Consider the following 15,030-nt stretch of genomic DNA (forward strand, 5'->3'; position numbering starts at 1 on the left):
CAGGCGGTACAGATTCGTTGCTCAGAGAAATGGTCTGGCACATTCTTTGTCTTTAGTCTTCCCAGGGAGCCTGGTTAGCTCACTATATAACGTATCATATCTTTATCAATCCAGGATCTTTCTGAAATATTTACAGCTTAAACTAGCATGGTGGTGTCCTTTTGCTTGACTTCTCTTCTCGAAATCCAAAGCCAGTTCTGTTTTGCATTCAACATCCTGTTTTGCATTCAACACCTGGGAGCGGGTGCAGGGAGGTTGGTTTCTCTCATAGTCTTGGATTTCAGGCTTTTCTGTGTCTTGCTATTCTTCTTTCTATTTTTTGTTTCATTTTCACCATGTGAATGGGTGACCTTATTCTTTGTCGTTATGTTATGTGTTCATCGTTTGTCTGCTCACTGCCTGTTGTTTGACAGGGAATGGATGTTCCCACTTCTCCTTGTCTAACAACTTTCCATTCTCCTCTTGGAGCCTCATTGTTGTGGTGTTTTGTGTCTGAGTTTTTTTACCTGGGCCTTTCACAAGGTATGTCTCTAGTAGTCCAGGACTTTTGGCAAAATGTCACCTTTTTGTTACTTGTCTCCTTTTGGTCTCTCTCTTATCTTGGTATGCTACCTAGGGTCTCGAAATTGGGAATTCTAAGCCCAATTGTGCTTGGGCTTTTTTGTCTTGTTGTTGAGTTCCAAATCTTCCAGTCTTTGAGTCCAGTGGCCTGTTGTTTTCCTTATTTGTGTCTTTTAAGTTTGGTTCAGATGATTGAGTTTTGCTACATTGGCTGTATGGGTTGTTCAGGGGATGCTTAGCTTATGGGCTTCTACTTTTGTGTAGTTTCTGCCTTTACTGCCCTCTTCTCTGTATGGCCCTTCTTTGTCCACTTGGATTTGGTTTGTTGATTATAATGTTTCTGTATCTGGCGACTTCTCTTTGACTCACCACTGGAGTCTATTGGGGTTGCTGATTCTCTACTCTCTTCTTCATGACTTCCCCATTTTTTCAGTGCTCACCGTAGTCTGATGTTTTGGTTCCCAGTGTCTGTCTATTACCTTATTTTGCCTTTGGCAGAAAATTGTGCTGCATGATTGTTCTTGCCCTTTCTATTCAGGAGTAGTTTTTCTCTATGTCTCAGACTATTCAACCAATTGTCTCTACCATGATTCAATCAACTGGATTCAATTTGCTTGGGAGTTTGTTGTCATTTTAGTTCAGTTCCTCGTGGCTTCCAGCTGTCTTTAGCCACTCGTAGCCACTGGCTTTGAATTGTCCTACATGTTCTATTTTTCGAACACTCACTTCACAGTATGACTGCTTCCTTGGTGTTTTGTATAAGGGGCTCTATGTAGTCCATCTGGTTGGCTACTGATCTGTACTCTCCATCTACAGTAATGTGTCCTTGCCTGATTAGAAACGGACCTTCATATTGAAGGAATTTAGTATGTCCTCTTGGGTTTACCTTCATGTTAGTAAGGACCATAGTGAGGAAGTGGATGAGGAAGTGGATGAGGTGGGAATGTTTTGACAATTTACAGGTAATCCCATCCTCGGGTGTTATCTTCATCTTCATCCGATTTCGTACCTTGGGGGGGAGTGGACTGCTGGCTTTTTCTAGTTGAAACTGAGATAGTCTACTACGGATATGAGCTTGGGTGGCCCCTAAGTGCATAATCCCTAAAGAAGCGGGTAGAGGCTCTAATTTTGAAGTCACAAGGCCAATTCATTTTAGTTGGCAACAAGGTACCTTTCTGGGAGAAGCACTCTTCTCATGTTAATAAGGACTGGTTCGATGCAGATGAAATAAGAGTAAGGGATTATAGATAAGTATTCAATGCTTTCAGTCTCATCTCGAGGTTTATCTGTTGAAAGAGATCATCCTGTTTCAAATACCTGAAACTCTTGTTTTTGCTTTTGAACATTAATTGGGAGGCAGTTTTACTTTGCGGTTTTGTTTATGTTCTTTTCATGGTATCTCTAGAAAAAGGTCAGATCAGTTGAAGCATTGCACATTAGCAGCAAAGCTCACTGTTTTTACCAGTCTATCCTTTTTCAGGACATATAATAAAAAAGAGCCGTTTGATACATGATGAAGAAATAGAAATGCACATATCCATTATTGATTTGACTAGGGCTTTCACCTACAAAGTGAATTTACAGTGAGTATAAGATTAGAAAATTCAGGTTTTGCTATTTTTTTTTTATAAGATATGAGTTATTTTGTATCAACACCTGAAAAAGCCTGTATAGAGCGCCCCGACTTACGTAACTGGAACCAACTGGTATGTATGTATCTCCCCATATTGCTTATGGACAGGTTCTGATGCAAGTGTTGGAGAATAAATGATTGCTTGTGTTTTATTAACAATCTAACACTGCAGTTACAATGTTGAGAGTCGGTTGCTGAAATATGAAACTATACCACATTGTTGTAAGGATTCTTACACAGCTGAATCAAAAGGTATGCCATTAATACATGTTTGCCTACAGTCATTGGGATTTTTCTCCTAATATTAGAGATGCATCTTGCTCATCACTTTTTGATGAAAACTGGCCTTGGTAAACAGGTGGAGAAGTGTATCATTTTAAATTTACAGTCTTTGGAGGTATAGATATATTACATTAACCCTGGATTGCTTAAGGGTAAATGAATGACCTCAATTGCGCACTTCAGGAAAGGTACCAAACCAACATCGTCTTAATATTATTACCAACCTAAATTAATTGCCTTCACATCCACATCTCCCCAATGTGGTGCCAGGTTTCTGTATAATTCTCTATTTTACACACTTTTTTGTTCTCGGATCTCTGCACGTCATTGTATGATCACATGTTGGGAACACAAGCTATTTCGATATACTTAACTGCATCGTCCCCTGCCATTAGAGGTATCGCTCATAATTAACTCCAAGGAAAAACAATATATAAATATGTATCATATTTGTAAATTAATGTCACTATATGAGATCGATAAGTCGATGCAAAAAAAAAACATCTAGTTCACCTGAACAGATACAAAGAAACAGTCAACAAAATGCATACATTAGTTTAATAAAAATCTCCACGCAAGTTTATTGGTAGTTATGAGATTTTAACAAAAAGTGTGTAAAAAAATAACATTTTTATGTACGTTGTTGAAAACGAATGTGCAAAATGTTAATCTATGCAATTGTTTTATTTTATATTCAACCTTTAAACACCTCTTTGTAAAGGTCCTCAAACTTTGCATTATTTTGAAACACTGTAAAATGCATCCAAAAACAATCTTTGCGCGCTCTGACACAGTGTGACTCCATAAAAGGTTTCTGCTACAAAAATCACGTATATTAAAAGGAAGCAGAGCCGGGGTAGGTGTCATGGCGGATGCTACTTCGGATCCGAGATGCTAATAGGCGTTTCCTCTGCCATCTCCTCATGGGGCTTTGATCAATACCCTATTTGGGCTGATTTTTACTCATGCTAAGGTACTGCCAGTTGACTAGTTGTGTGACTGGTTATCCTAACACAATATCTCTACAGACTGTATCCAGTCACAGTGTAGTGTAGGTTTCTTGCCTTAGGCCCTGAAGGATCACCACATCATTGCTTTTGACGTTCAGGCTAGAAACATGTTGACCTTTTTTAGACCAACTTACTCACCATGCAAACTACGGCCATTACATCCTAAGTCAGGCTAGAATATTTACTCAGGCTAGTGAGCTCAATCATTAAATAGTTTGACCTTGAATATCACAACATCTATTTTAACCCCTCTTTATCATCACTCTACACAAAAAGGACTACCTACTCCTGATCCAGGGCCAGGAACTCAGGGCATCTGTGCACTTCAAAGGTATGCCTCTAGAAGCATCTCCCCACCTCAAAGGCACACATGTGTTTAAATACTGGACCTCAGACACCACCACTTCCATATAATTCTGGATCTATGGATACTCTGCCAGGAAGAAGGAATGATGTGCTGCTACAAGGACTGCCACTCTGCTGTACTGCTGCTTTAATGCAACTGCTGCCCCAGTGCCTGTTGCTCTCTTGCCTGAGGAAGAGGAACTAAACCTGTAACTTCATCTTGAACCCAGGACCCCAGAGTGATTCAAAGGGATAGTCTGCTGGCATCCTGACCTGGGTATCAGACACATAGAAAGCTCCCCAACCAGCTCTTAGACACAGCTGCAGTGAGTTCCTGAACCCCCCTGCCCCAAGGTGGTGCCTCTCAGGTTCTGGACCCTTGGAGTGACTCACAGGCTCTTGAGATTGTTTGGGCTCTTTGCGACTGCAAAAGGACTCGTTTGCAACTGAACCACTCTGCTTGCACTGGAACCCAGTCTCTTCTGTTAGTAATGTGAATAAAGATGTAAATATGCACATTATGTCTGTCCCAGGAAATAATTGCATTTTATGGTTAATACACTGTCTATGTAAAAATAACTAAGGTGCTGTGCTATTTGACAAAATAAAAGGTAAATTCCTTAATAACATGGGGCAGGAGAATGCTTCTAACATGGCACCCAAAAGTTGCCCAAGTGGTGAGTCAAAGAAAGACAAGTTTTTCAGGACTTCGGATTTGTCTCACAAGATTTTGGCGGAAGTTGTTCATTTTTAAGTTATAATAAGAGAACAATTCAGCAGTTGCTTGCTTACCAAACCAGTTAATCTCTTTCCTCAGACTATCTATGTGTGTATACCGCACAGGAACTTTCAAGTAGAAGATATACTTAATGTTAGCTTTTTTTGTAACTTTAACAGCAAGCCACATGGTAGGATTGTTTTGAATTATTTTGGGCACATAGTTAAATGTGTGAACCTTCAGTAATTGTAGCAAAACATTTAAATTGAAGATTTCTGATTTCATGAAGTCCTTGTTGAAAATATAAAGTTTTTGAACTAAGCAGTCCCAAAGTGGAAAAAATGGAACAAAACATTCCCGACTTTCTAAAGCTTCATTTACTGTATAATTAAGTTTGATAAGGAACTGCAAGTGCACACGTGTGTTGTGAGCATTATTTAGTTTTTTAGTTTCGTTTTTCAGGGTACCAAAGGACATAAATCTCAACCTCCAGAGAAAGAATGTCTAAACTTGCACATGAACTTTGTTTAATTTGTGAAAGGATTGCAAGCCATAATACATTACATTTGGAAGGACACAAAATGAACTTAAAGCATTTGGAGATTTAATTAGATATGCTATGTGCTGACTATTGAAAATGTCAGTGTGAGGAGAGAAATAGATTTTGTGTTATGAACCTATTCTTTTCTCTCAAGTATCCTTGGCATCGAGGTGGTTGTAAACACACGTATTGGCAATGTACATGTTTTAAAATAAGTTCACACATTACAAGAATGAGAATTACATAGAAAAAAGAATTCCCATTTTTATTGTGGTTCAGATTTTTTTTTTTTAATTTGAGCCAAAGAGAAATGGTGGTTGGTAAATGGGAAAGCTTAACAGGAGGAAGGGGTGACACGCTGAGTGTTAAGTATAATTTAGCCCTATGAAGAACAGTTTTATTGAGCACAGTGGAGCCTGACACCTCTCATATTAGTATTGAAGTATCTATAATTAGAAATTACCATGAAATCTCTGAGGTAGTAGCAGTCATTGATTCTGGGACACTAGGACATTTTGTGGATTGGGCTTGGGTGTGCAAACAGGGATTTACCCAGATTAAGAAAGAAAGACCAAAATGTGTAAGAGCAGTACATGGGACTCCATTGATCATCGGCCCTATTACTCATTGATTGCACTTTGCTTTTACAGTTTATCAAATAATACAGAATAAATTAAATTTGGCATTATCGATGCCCTACAGTTTCAAGTAATATTAGGTTTACCTTGGTTCATTAAGCATAATCATATCAATGATTGGGCAAGTGGTAGAGTCCAATTCAAGTCAGTTCAATGTGAAAAGAATTGTAATCTAAGAAAAGAGTGCTATGGGAAGGAGGTGGCAATATCATTCTGACAACTATTCCAGAAGAGGAGGAAGAATTCACCTCCTTAAAGAACATGATCCCATTGGAATATGATGATTTCCTTGATGTTTTCAGTATAACAAAGGCAGGAACTCTTCCTCCACGTAGATCGTATGAATGCTGTATAGATTTAGAACCTGGAGCAAAACTTCCATGCAGTAGTATATACGCCTTGGCTGTATCAGAAACTGAACATTTTTTTAAAACAAATTTGGATGCATATCTGGCCAATGGGTTTACTTGCCATTCACAGACTTGGGTATCATCACCTTGTTTTTCATCCCAAAGACAAATAGAGATTGTCGCACCTATATAGACTAAAGATTAAATTGAGACACAATCAAGAACAGATATTCATTACCCTTAATTTCAATGATGTTGAATCAAATAAAGCAGGCCAAAGTATTTACTAAGATTGATTCACGTGGCCATATCATCTTGTATGGGTAAGCAAAGTTGATGAATGGAAAACAGCTTTTTGAACCAAATTTAGCTTCTATGACTATCAAGTCATGCCATTCAGTCTTAGTAATGCCCCAGCAGCTTTTACAGTGTTTGTAAATGACTTTCATAGAAAATACATTTATATCTTTGTTATAGTCTATTTAGATGATATCGTGGTCAAAATGTCAAATGCTTTCATTTGGGCAGATAGCCATCAAAAGATACATGTCAATGAAACATTTTCCCAAACATACTGATATAAGGATTTTAAAACACAAGATAAAATATGATTGCAAGTAAAAGTCATAACACGATAATGCAGTCTTGTTATCACATCCAATGAGCGCTAATTCAAGCAAGGTTAACAATATTAATCACAGGTCCATTTATAGGCATAGACTCAGGTCTGGGAATAAAATAAAATGTCATATATTTTTAAGAGTTACTAACATTTAAAAGATTTAATGGTAAGGAATTGTTGGGCATAGCACATGACAGCTGAGCAGTAAAACTCTGAATCTAAAAGTTGAAGGCGATATGGACATACAGTAAATGATCTTGAGCAAAAGTTACGCAACAAAGGGCATGGAAATTGTGGCCTTGGACAAGCATAAAAAACACAAAAAAACATAAAATGCATCAACGTTTGTTTAGAAATCCTATCAAGAGCTGGGTGATAAGGTATACAACCAAGTGCCCTGCTGGGTATGGGCTACCAGAAAGTGCAAGGCGCTTAATCTAAAATGTATCAGATACAATCTATATTCGGTGTTGCAGACCTGCATGAGATATGGTTCTGTTGCCTCTAAATGCTTTATATCTAAATAATGGGAAACTGTGGTCATGGATTGGGATTTAGGAAGTCTCGCTTGGTTTCTGGGGTTGAGGAAAGGGATTTCTTCATTTTTTTGAGCTACTATTGATTTCATTTGGGGAATAAACAAGATTTGACAGGCTGAGGTCAGAGAGAATCTTCTTGACATAAACTGGCCATGGGCTAGAGGCCACATGATCTTGTCTTAAGTGATCTACAATGATCATTTGAGTAAATGAAGTATGAGGTGAGAACCATATTTTAAGCCAGAGTAGCAATGGGGAAGCCTGAACTGTATCCTTCAAAAAAGGGAGGACAGCTTCCAGATTGACAATAAGGCAGTCCGGGCTCCTAGGTGTAGCTAACAACCTATACAAAATATATATTACTTATCATTTGCAGACAACCAGGGGGAGTGTATACCCACACACTGGCCCCATAGGTCCCCAGAGAGAGGTATTTACTCTTATAGAGGGTGGTTGGTTTCTTAATGGGCTTGGGACCAAGTTTCTTAGAGAACCTGAAGATTGCATTTATGGCCCCTTTAAATTTGCAGGCTCTCTGAGTCATAAGGTTAGCCCGACTCAGGTCGGCTGTCAACAAAACCCTGAGTTAGTTAAAACTCTGTACATTTGATATTGGGGTCCCATCTATAATATGAGGGTGTGAGCATGTCTTTTTAGGGCTACATATCATCATATGTGAGTTCTGGTGATTTATTTCAAAATTTGCTCCCCCATAAAATCGTTAAAATTGTCAATCAGCAGCTGAAGGCTATTGGCTCTATGGGCTATTAGAAACGTGCCAACTGTGTACAGTAAAACATAGACTGCGTGATTTCCCATTCTGGGAAGATTTTTTCCTTTCGTCACTAGCTCTGACTCAAGACCATTTATATAAAAAAGAAATAACAAGGGAGCTAAAATACAAATGTGTCTTACACCCTCATTAGAATGAAAGGAGGGGGTACAGTATCCATTTATGTACCTGGTCCATTGTTCCACAATGCAGGTGTTTTAATAGGTCAATCAAGGCAGGGTTGATCCCTGCTTTCCCCATCATAGGCCATAGCTTGCCCTATCCACCACATCAAATGCGCTTGAATGGTCCATGAAGGACATATGAATGGCCCCATCCCTGGCATGGACACATTTCCCTGAAATCAAAAGGAGATTCAATGGTTGCTCAACAGTACCTACAGCTGGGCAAAGGCTGTGACTTGCCTCTGAGAAAAACGTATTGTCGGCTGCCCAGTTTTCCAGTATTTGGAGAACTACCCACCCTAGGATCTTAACAGAGGAGTCCAGGAGGGAGAAATGGTCTGTAACATAAGAGATGATTTCTATGACCTTTTTTAAAAAAAGGGGGCTATAGTAGACTTCTTTTATGAATTGGGGATGTCACCTGTTACCGCAGCGTGGAAAACAGTTGTTAACAGAGGAGCACAGAAGGAGGGGGTCTGTCTGGAAATATCAATGGGGATCTCTTCTGGCCCAGTTGTCTTTCTGGCAGAAGATTTTAAAATTACTCCTGAGACTGCACTAACGTCAATGGAATTTCTTAGTGTCAGGGATTCAGCAGGAGAGGGGGCCAGAATCTCCACCTTAGGTTAAAGTGACAGATCTTTACAAAAATTTGTGACAGATGACAGACCCACTCCTCAGCGGGAATGTGGCATTCTGTTTTTGATTGATTATCTTCTGAAAAGTATAGCCTGTTAACAACGTACCAGAAACCCCCTTGAGTCCTTGATGGCAGAGGCTGCTTGCAGATCTTCCCAAGCCTATTTCCTTACCTTATGTTTTCTAGTTTATGTAGTGGATTTATAATGGGACCTGAGGAGTCTAACCTTCTCCATATTACGTGGAGATGCATTTAGAGCCTCTTTTCACTGTTTTGGTGCTGCCGTGCAAGTTGAATTAAAACATTTAATGGTGCAGGGCTCCTTTTGATTAGGTTGGATAACCATCAGGCTAGATGAAAATTAACAAATAGCATCAAAGCTCTCTCCAACATCCTCAACTTTTCCCTTCCTCCTCGGATAGACATGTCATAACATCATCTTGCTTCTGGGAAATGAAATTTGCCAAAAATTGTCTGTGGTCTACTTTTCTTATGTTAGGTGGAACCCTTTTTTGTGCAGTACCCAAGGGCAGGAGGACAACTATGCATCTGAAGTTTATTTGGGGAACATACTAAAACCACAACATTGGAATTCTGGTCACGTATATTAGAGGGGAAAACATAGAAGTCCTATATGTAAGGAACAATATAGGGAGAAAACAAAATGAAATAAATTGTGGAGCCCTTGTCTTTACTGTTAAATGTTGCAGAGTGGGATAGCCTTCTTTAAAGAATTCTGAGCTGAAAAGAAGATTAAACTTCATTACACGCTAGTTCAAAGCAATCACATACAGGATGTGCAAAAAGTGTGTTAAATTTTCCTCTTGCTTGTCGGTGACCCCACAAACCCGGTCACCAGTCAGTGGGCAAAAAGAAATGTTGAAGTCACCCATCCAGAGGATATACTCTCTATCCGGGTATCTTATAAAGTAGTCCACTATGAATTATTCCATTTCCCTTACCAAGCCAGCAGGATGATTGACAAAATAATTAAAATAGTAATTAATTAATAAAACATCCAGGATTCCTCGAATTAACAGGCACACAATTTGGCACAGGCAAGAAGGAGGATAACGTCCAGAAAGAATAAACAGAAGATCAGAAAGAAGCCTTGTTGCAAAATCATCCTGTACTCTCAACTTTTTCAGACGGATACTGGTGGTAACTGAGTCTGACTAACCAGTCCTAGAGCCAGTGCTATGTTAAAAGACACTCAGAATATAGTCAAAACCCCTACATACAATAGGGAACACTATGAGTTGGGGTCCCCCGGTGATTAGCATGACCTCCTCTGTAAGCCCCTAGTATATAATAGGGCAGGGGATTAAAACTACCTCTTAAAACGCGCCACAGGGCGTGTTTGCACACATCACCTCAGGCCCCGTCCCCTCCCTTCCCCACTGTGTAAACACGCCCTGTGGCCGTTTTAATTTGGGAGATTAAGTCCCCTTGAATCGTGAGGTTCCCTAGGGTCCAGCTAGACCACTAGATACCTCCAGTAAGCGCCACAAAGCTACGTTGTAGAGAGATGTAAAAAGGGGCACGGCCTAGACCACCTCTCTGCAACGCAGCGCAGTGGCACTTACTGGAAGCACCTGGTGGGCTAGTTGGCCCCCATAGTCCCTCAGGATTGAATGGGAATTATTTCCCCAACTTAAAACGCGCCACAGGGCGTGTTTGCACACGTTAACTCAGGCCCCGTCCCCTCCCTTCACCACTGTGTAAACACTCCCTGTGGCCGTTTTTAGTTGGGAGATTAAGGTTATTTGAATCCTGAGGGTCCCTAGGGTCCAACTAGCCCACTAGGTACCTCCAGTAAGTGCCACAGAGCTGCGTTGCAGAGAGGTGTAAAAAGTGGCATGGCCTGGACCACCTCTCTGCAACGCAGCTCAGTGGCGCTTACTGGAAGCACCTGGTGGGCTAGTTAGCCCACAGGGGCCCTCAGGATTGAAGGGGAATTATTTCTCCAACTTAAAACGCACCATAAGGCGTGTTTACACACGTCACCTCAGGCCCCGTCTCCTCCCATCCCCACTGTGTAAACACGCCCTGTGGCCGTTTTAAGTTGAGAGATTAAGTCCCCTTGAATCCTGAGGGTCCCTAGGGGCAAAATAGCCCACTAGGTACGTCCAGTAAGCACCATTGCAGAGAGGTGTAAAAAGGGTCACGGCCTGCGCCACCTCTCTGCAACGCAGAGCAGTGGTGCTTACTGAAAGCACCTGGTGGGCTAGTTGGCCCCCAGGGTCCCTCAGGATTGTAAGGGAATTATTTCCCCAACTTAAAACGCGCCACAGGGTGTGTTTGCACATGTCACCTCAGGCCCCGTCCCCTCCATTCACTACTGTGTAAACGCGCCCTGTGGCCGTTCTAAGTTGAGAGATTAAGTCCCCTTGAATCCTAAGGGTCCCTAGGGTCAAACTAGCCCACTAGGTACCTCCAGTAAGCACCACAGAGCTGTGTTGCATAGAGGTGTAAAAAGGGGCGTGGCCTCAGAACACCTGTCTGCAACGCAGCTCCCTGGCGCATACTGGAGATACCTGTTGGGCTAGTTGGCCCTCAGGGACCCTCAGTATTGAAGGGGAATTAATTCCCCAATTTACAACTGGCCAGAGGGTGCGTTTGCCGAGTGCTGCAAGGAGGGGGTGTGGCCTCCGGCGCGATGCCGTTCTTTTATTTATTTTATTTTTTTTAGAAGGAGGGCTGTGTGGCCCCCCTTCTTTTTCTAATTTATTGGCCCTGGGGACCCCATCCCCCAGGGCCTACACCCTAATTTTTTTTGTTGCAAAAAATTAATTTGGAAGGGGCCTTAATCGGCCCCCCTCCCAAGGCCTTAATCGGCCCCGGGGACCCCAACCCCCGGGTCATGGCCTTTTTAAAAAAAAAATCTTTAGGAGGGGGGCTGCGTTGCCCCCCTCCTCAGGCCACTTATGGCCCCGGGGACCCTATCCCCCGGGGCCGGCCTTTCTTTTTTATTATTTTAAAAAAATATATATATTTATAGAAACACCTTGGACATGCTGGACAAACCGTATGTACCTATCACCATGACGATTTGCGTGACATTCATTATAAGGCGACTATGCATACAATGAATCGACGTGGAATGTATTTACACCGCTAGCGAAGCTCTGACGTGTCTGTCGCCCTACCATGCCTAATCCCGGCGCCCCCGCTGGTGGGTACTCTCCAAGTAGACACCCTTGTCGTTTATTTATACAAACATGGGTAGCTATTGACGGGCACATTTAATACACACGCACACCAAGCCATTCAAAGGGGATTTGACAAAAATTTGACCAAACTATGCAAGAAACCCCCCTCACGGTTAATAAAAGATACATCCACCGCCTATGTTATAACGCATAGCGCTATGCCATACATATTACAATCTGGGATCCATATCTTTGTCACAGTGCATATGCAACGTTATGCTCCGCAGCACATATTTTATATTACAACTTTAGAGACTAGTTAGGTTACACAACACTGCCCTGTCCATATTGCACTCCAAGGCGCATATCGCATAGCACGCGCTAGTGCCTGTGCTATCTCACGCTCTCCAATGAATCTGTCATTGCGCACAATGTATTGCATATTATATTTCACGCCCCGGTTCATCTTATATCACACTTTTTGGTGCATAGTTTATACCATATACTATATCTAGTTTTCATTTTCAATCGTGCTCTCAGGACTATGTTCTATGTAACACTGCGTCCACCTACCCTTTTCACGGGCATTACATTTTGCGATGGGGGGTGGAGGGTCAGGGGGTGTTTCTGCCAGGTGAGCCCGGAGTCACAGTCACAAACGTCCTCTTCTTCCTGAATAAAAGTGAGATTATGCTGCATACTTGTTCCTATTTTAAGTAGTTCGCACAGACACATTTTAAAAACAATAAAGTTCCTAATACCCACCTTCTCTGAACAGTTAGCTTGCTGCCCCATCCATCTCCTCCCTATCCTCTGTTGTCTGAATCCATGGACTATCCTCCTCCCTCCTGCCATGCATGGTCTGATGAGCTGCCACTGCCCTCCATTTAGCATGATGTACCAGTCCACTCCTCCTGCCCTCCATTGCCCAGTTCTATGGCCCATCATTGACCTCCTGCTTAGCCTCTGTGCTTAGCTAGCTGCCCCTATTCTCCTTCCCCCTGCCCTCCGATGTCTTTGTGCATGCCCCTGCTCCATCCTTTTTTCCCACCATGTTCCATGGACCTGCCACTCCTATCTACTCTGAGTGTTCTGTTGAGCTGCCACTCCCCTCCCACCTGCCTAGCATTGTCAGATGACTGTAACCTGTCCCTGCAACCTCCACCCTGCCTATCTACATGCCATGCCCCTATCCCCTACCTCCTGTCCTCCATGGTCCATTTTACTGCCACACCCTTCTGCCCTCCCTGGTCTGTTGTGCTGCAACTGCTCCTCCTGCCTGCCCCACACGGACTGTTGTGAGGCCCCTTCCCCTGAACTCTCTTGCCTGTGCCCAGGACCTGACCCTCCCTTCTATCCTCCATGGTCCTTTGTGCATGCCCCTGAACCCTCCTTCTTGCCCATCATAGCCATTGTGCTGCCACTAACCTTCCCGCTTGCCATGCATGGTCTTCTGTGCTGCCATGGCCCCTCCCACCTTCCTTGTGTGGTCAGCTAGCTGCCCCTGACCCCCTCCCACCTTCCATCCATGGTCTGTGTGTATGCCATCATAGTCTCACTGCTGCTCTCCATGGTGTGTCTTGTTTCTAGTGCCCATCCTGCCCGACCTCCATGGTCATCTTGCTGCTCCTGCCCTGCCCCCTTGCCCCCAGCCCTCTGTTTCCATGTGCAGAACCCTATTCACTCCCTCCTGGCTTGTCTGTTCCATTGTAATGCCCCTGATCCATCCCTCCTGACCTTTATGGTCTGTAATGCTGCAGCTTTCTTTCCTGTCTGTCCATTATGGTCAGCTAGCTACCATTGCCTCTTTCCCCTCTGTTCTCAGTTTTCCATGTGCATGGTCCTGTCCCCTCCCTATTGCTTTCTATGGATTGTTGTGCTGCACTCCCGTCCCGCATGCTCTGTGTGGTGTATTGTGCTGCTGCAAACCCTGATGCCTGCCCTGTAGGGTCAGTTTGGGGCACCTCTCCATGTCGCTCCTGACCTCTGTTATCCGAGTCCATGTCCCTACCCTAATTCCTCCTGCCTACTATGATCCAATGTACCATACTTGCGAACATTTTTAACTTGGTAAGAGGGAGATTTTGAAAAAAAACTGGGGTACTGATTTTCCCCTTTGAGTTACATTGAAAAAGAGGAGATTGTAGACAGGAGACAGATCAAATAAAGCCCATTTGAGCTTAAAAACATTGGACGTTTCCTGGCTGAAACGGGTCTGTTGGCATGTATGGGTGTACTACCACTGCCTCTTCCTTCTGCCCACAATGGTCTATTATATTGCCACAGCCTCTCTTGCCAGTCCTGTATTGTTGGTTTGTTGCCCCTTCCCCCCTTTCCACTGCCCTCCATAGTCTGTCATTGGGCTATACTTGGGCTACATCTGGGTGATATTTGGGCTACATTTGGGCTCTTTTGTCTCTGGTGGCCATCTTGGAAGATTTATTTGTTATGAAGTTTCCTAATCTCCTCATTTACTGCAGTCTCCTCAGTAGGAAATACTTTCAGTTTTTTACTTTGGTTCCATCAAGAAGGCCTTCAGATGTCTCACACATTTGCCATAAATTCTGAATGTTAGCACTCTAGTTGCTCATTAGATCACTGTAGTAACGCTACTGCTCACCAGAGAAGTCTGCTGCTGGTATTCAAAGTGCATGTTTCAGTCTGCATGTCAGAATTTATTTATGAAATAGAAGAGGATTTAAGAAGTCAAAATGTGCCCTAATTTTTATTTCTGCAGCACTAATCATAATTTCTATCGTTCCATTGTAAATTAAATGTTTTAAGTGTTACCACTTTATTCCAATCAAGATGGCTTCAGGTGTGCCATATGTTTGTCATAAGTAGGACTGTTAGCGCTCTAGTTGTTCTTTGGAACACTCTGGGAAGCTGCAGTAGAACATAAAGGAACTGACAGTCTCTACCCTTGTTGGATGTACATGTTTTACTGAGAATGTCAGACTTCATTCTCACATGACTGAGAAAGATAATGTGAATTTACAGAAAATATGCTCTCAGTTTAGCTTATAGATCACCTTCCAAACC

Source organism: Triturus cristatus, chromosome 12 (genome assembly GCF_964204655.1).
Source record: "Triturus cristatus chromosome 12, aTriCri1.1, whole genome shotgun sequence".
In the NCBI taxonomy this organism is placed as follows: Eukaryota; Metazoa; Chordata; class Amphibia; order Caudata; family Salamandridae; genus Triturus; species Triturus cristatus.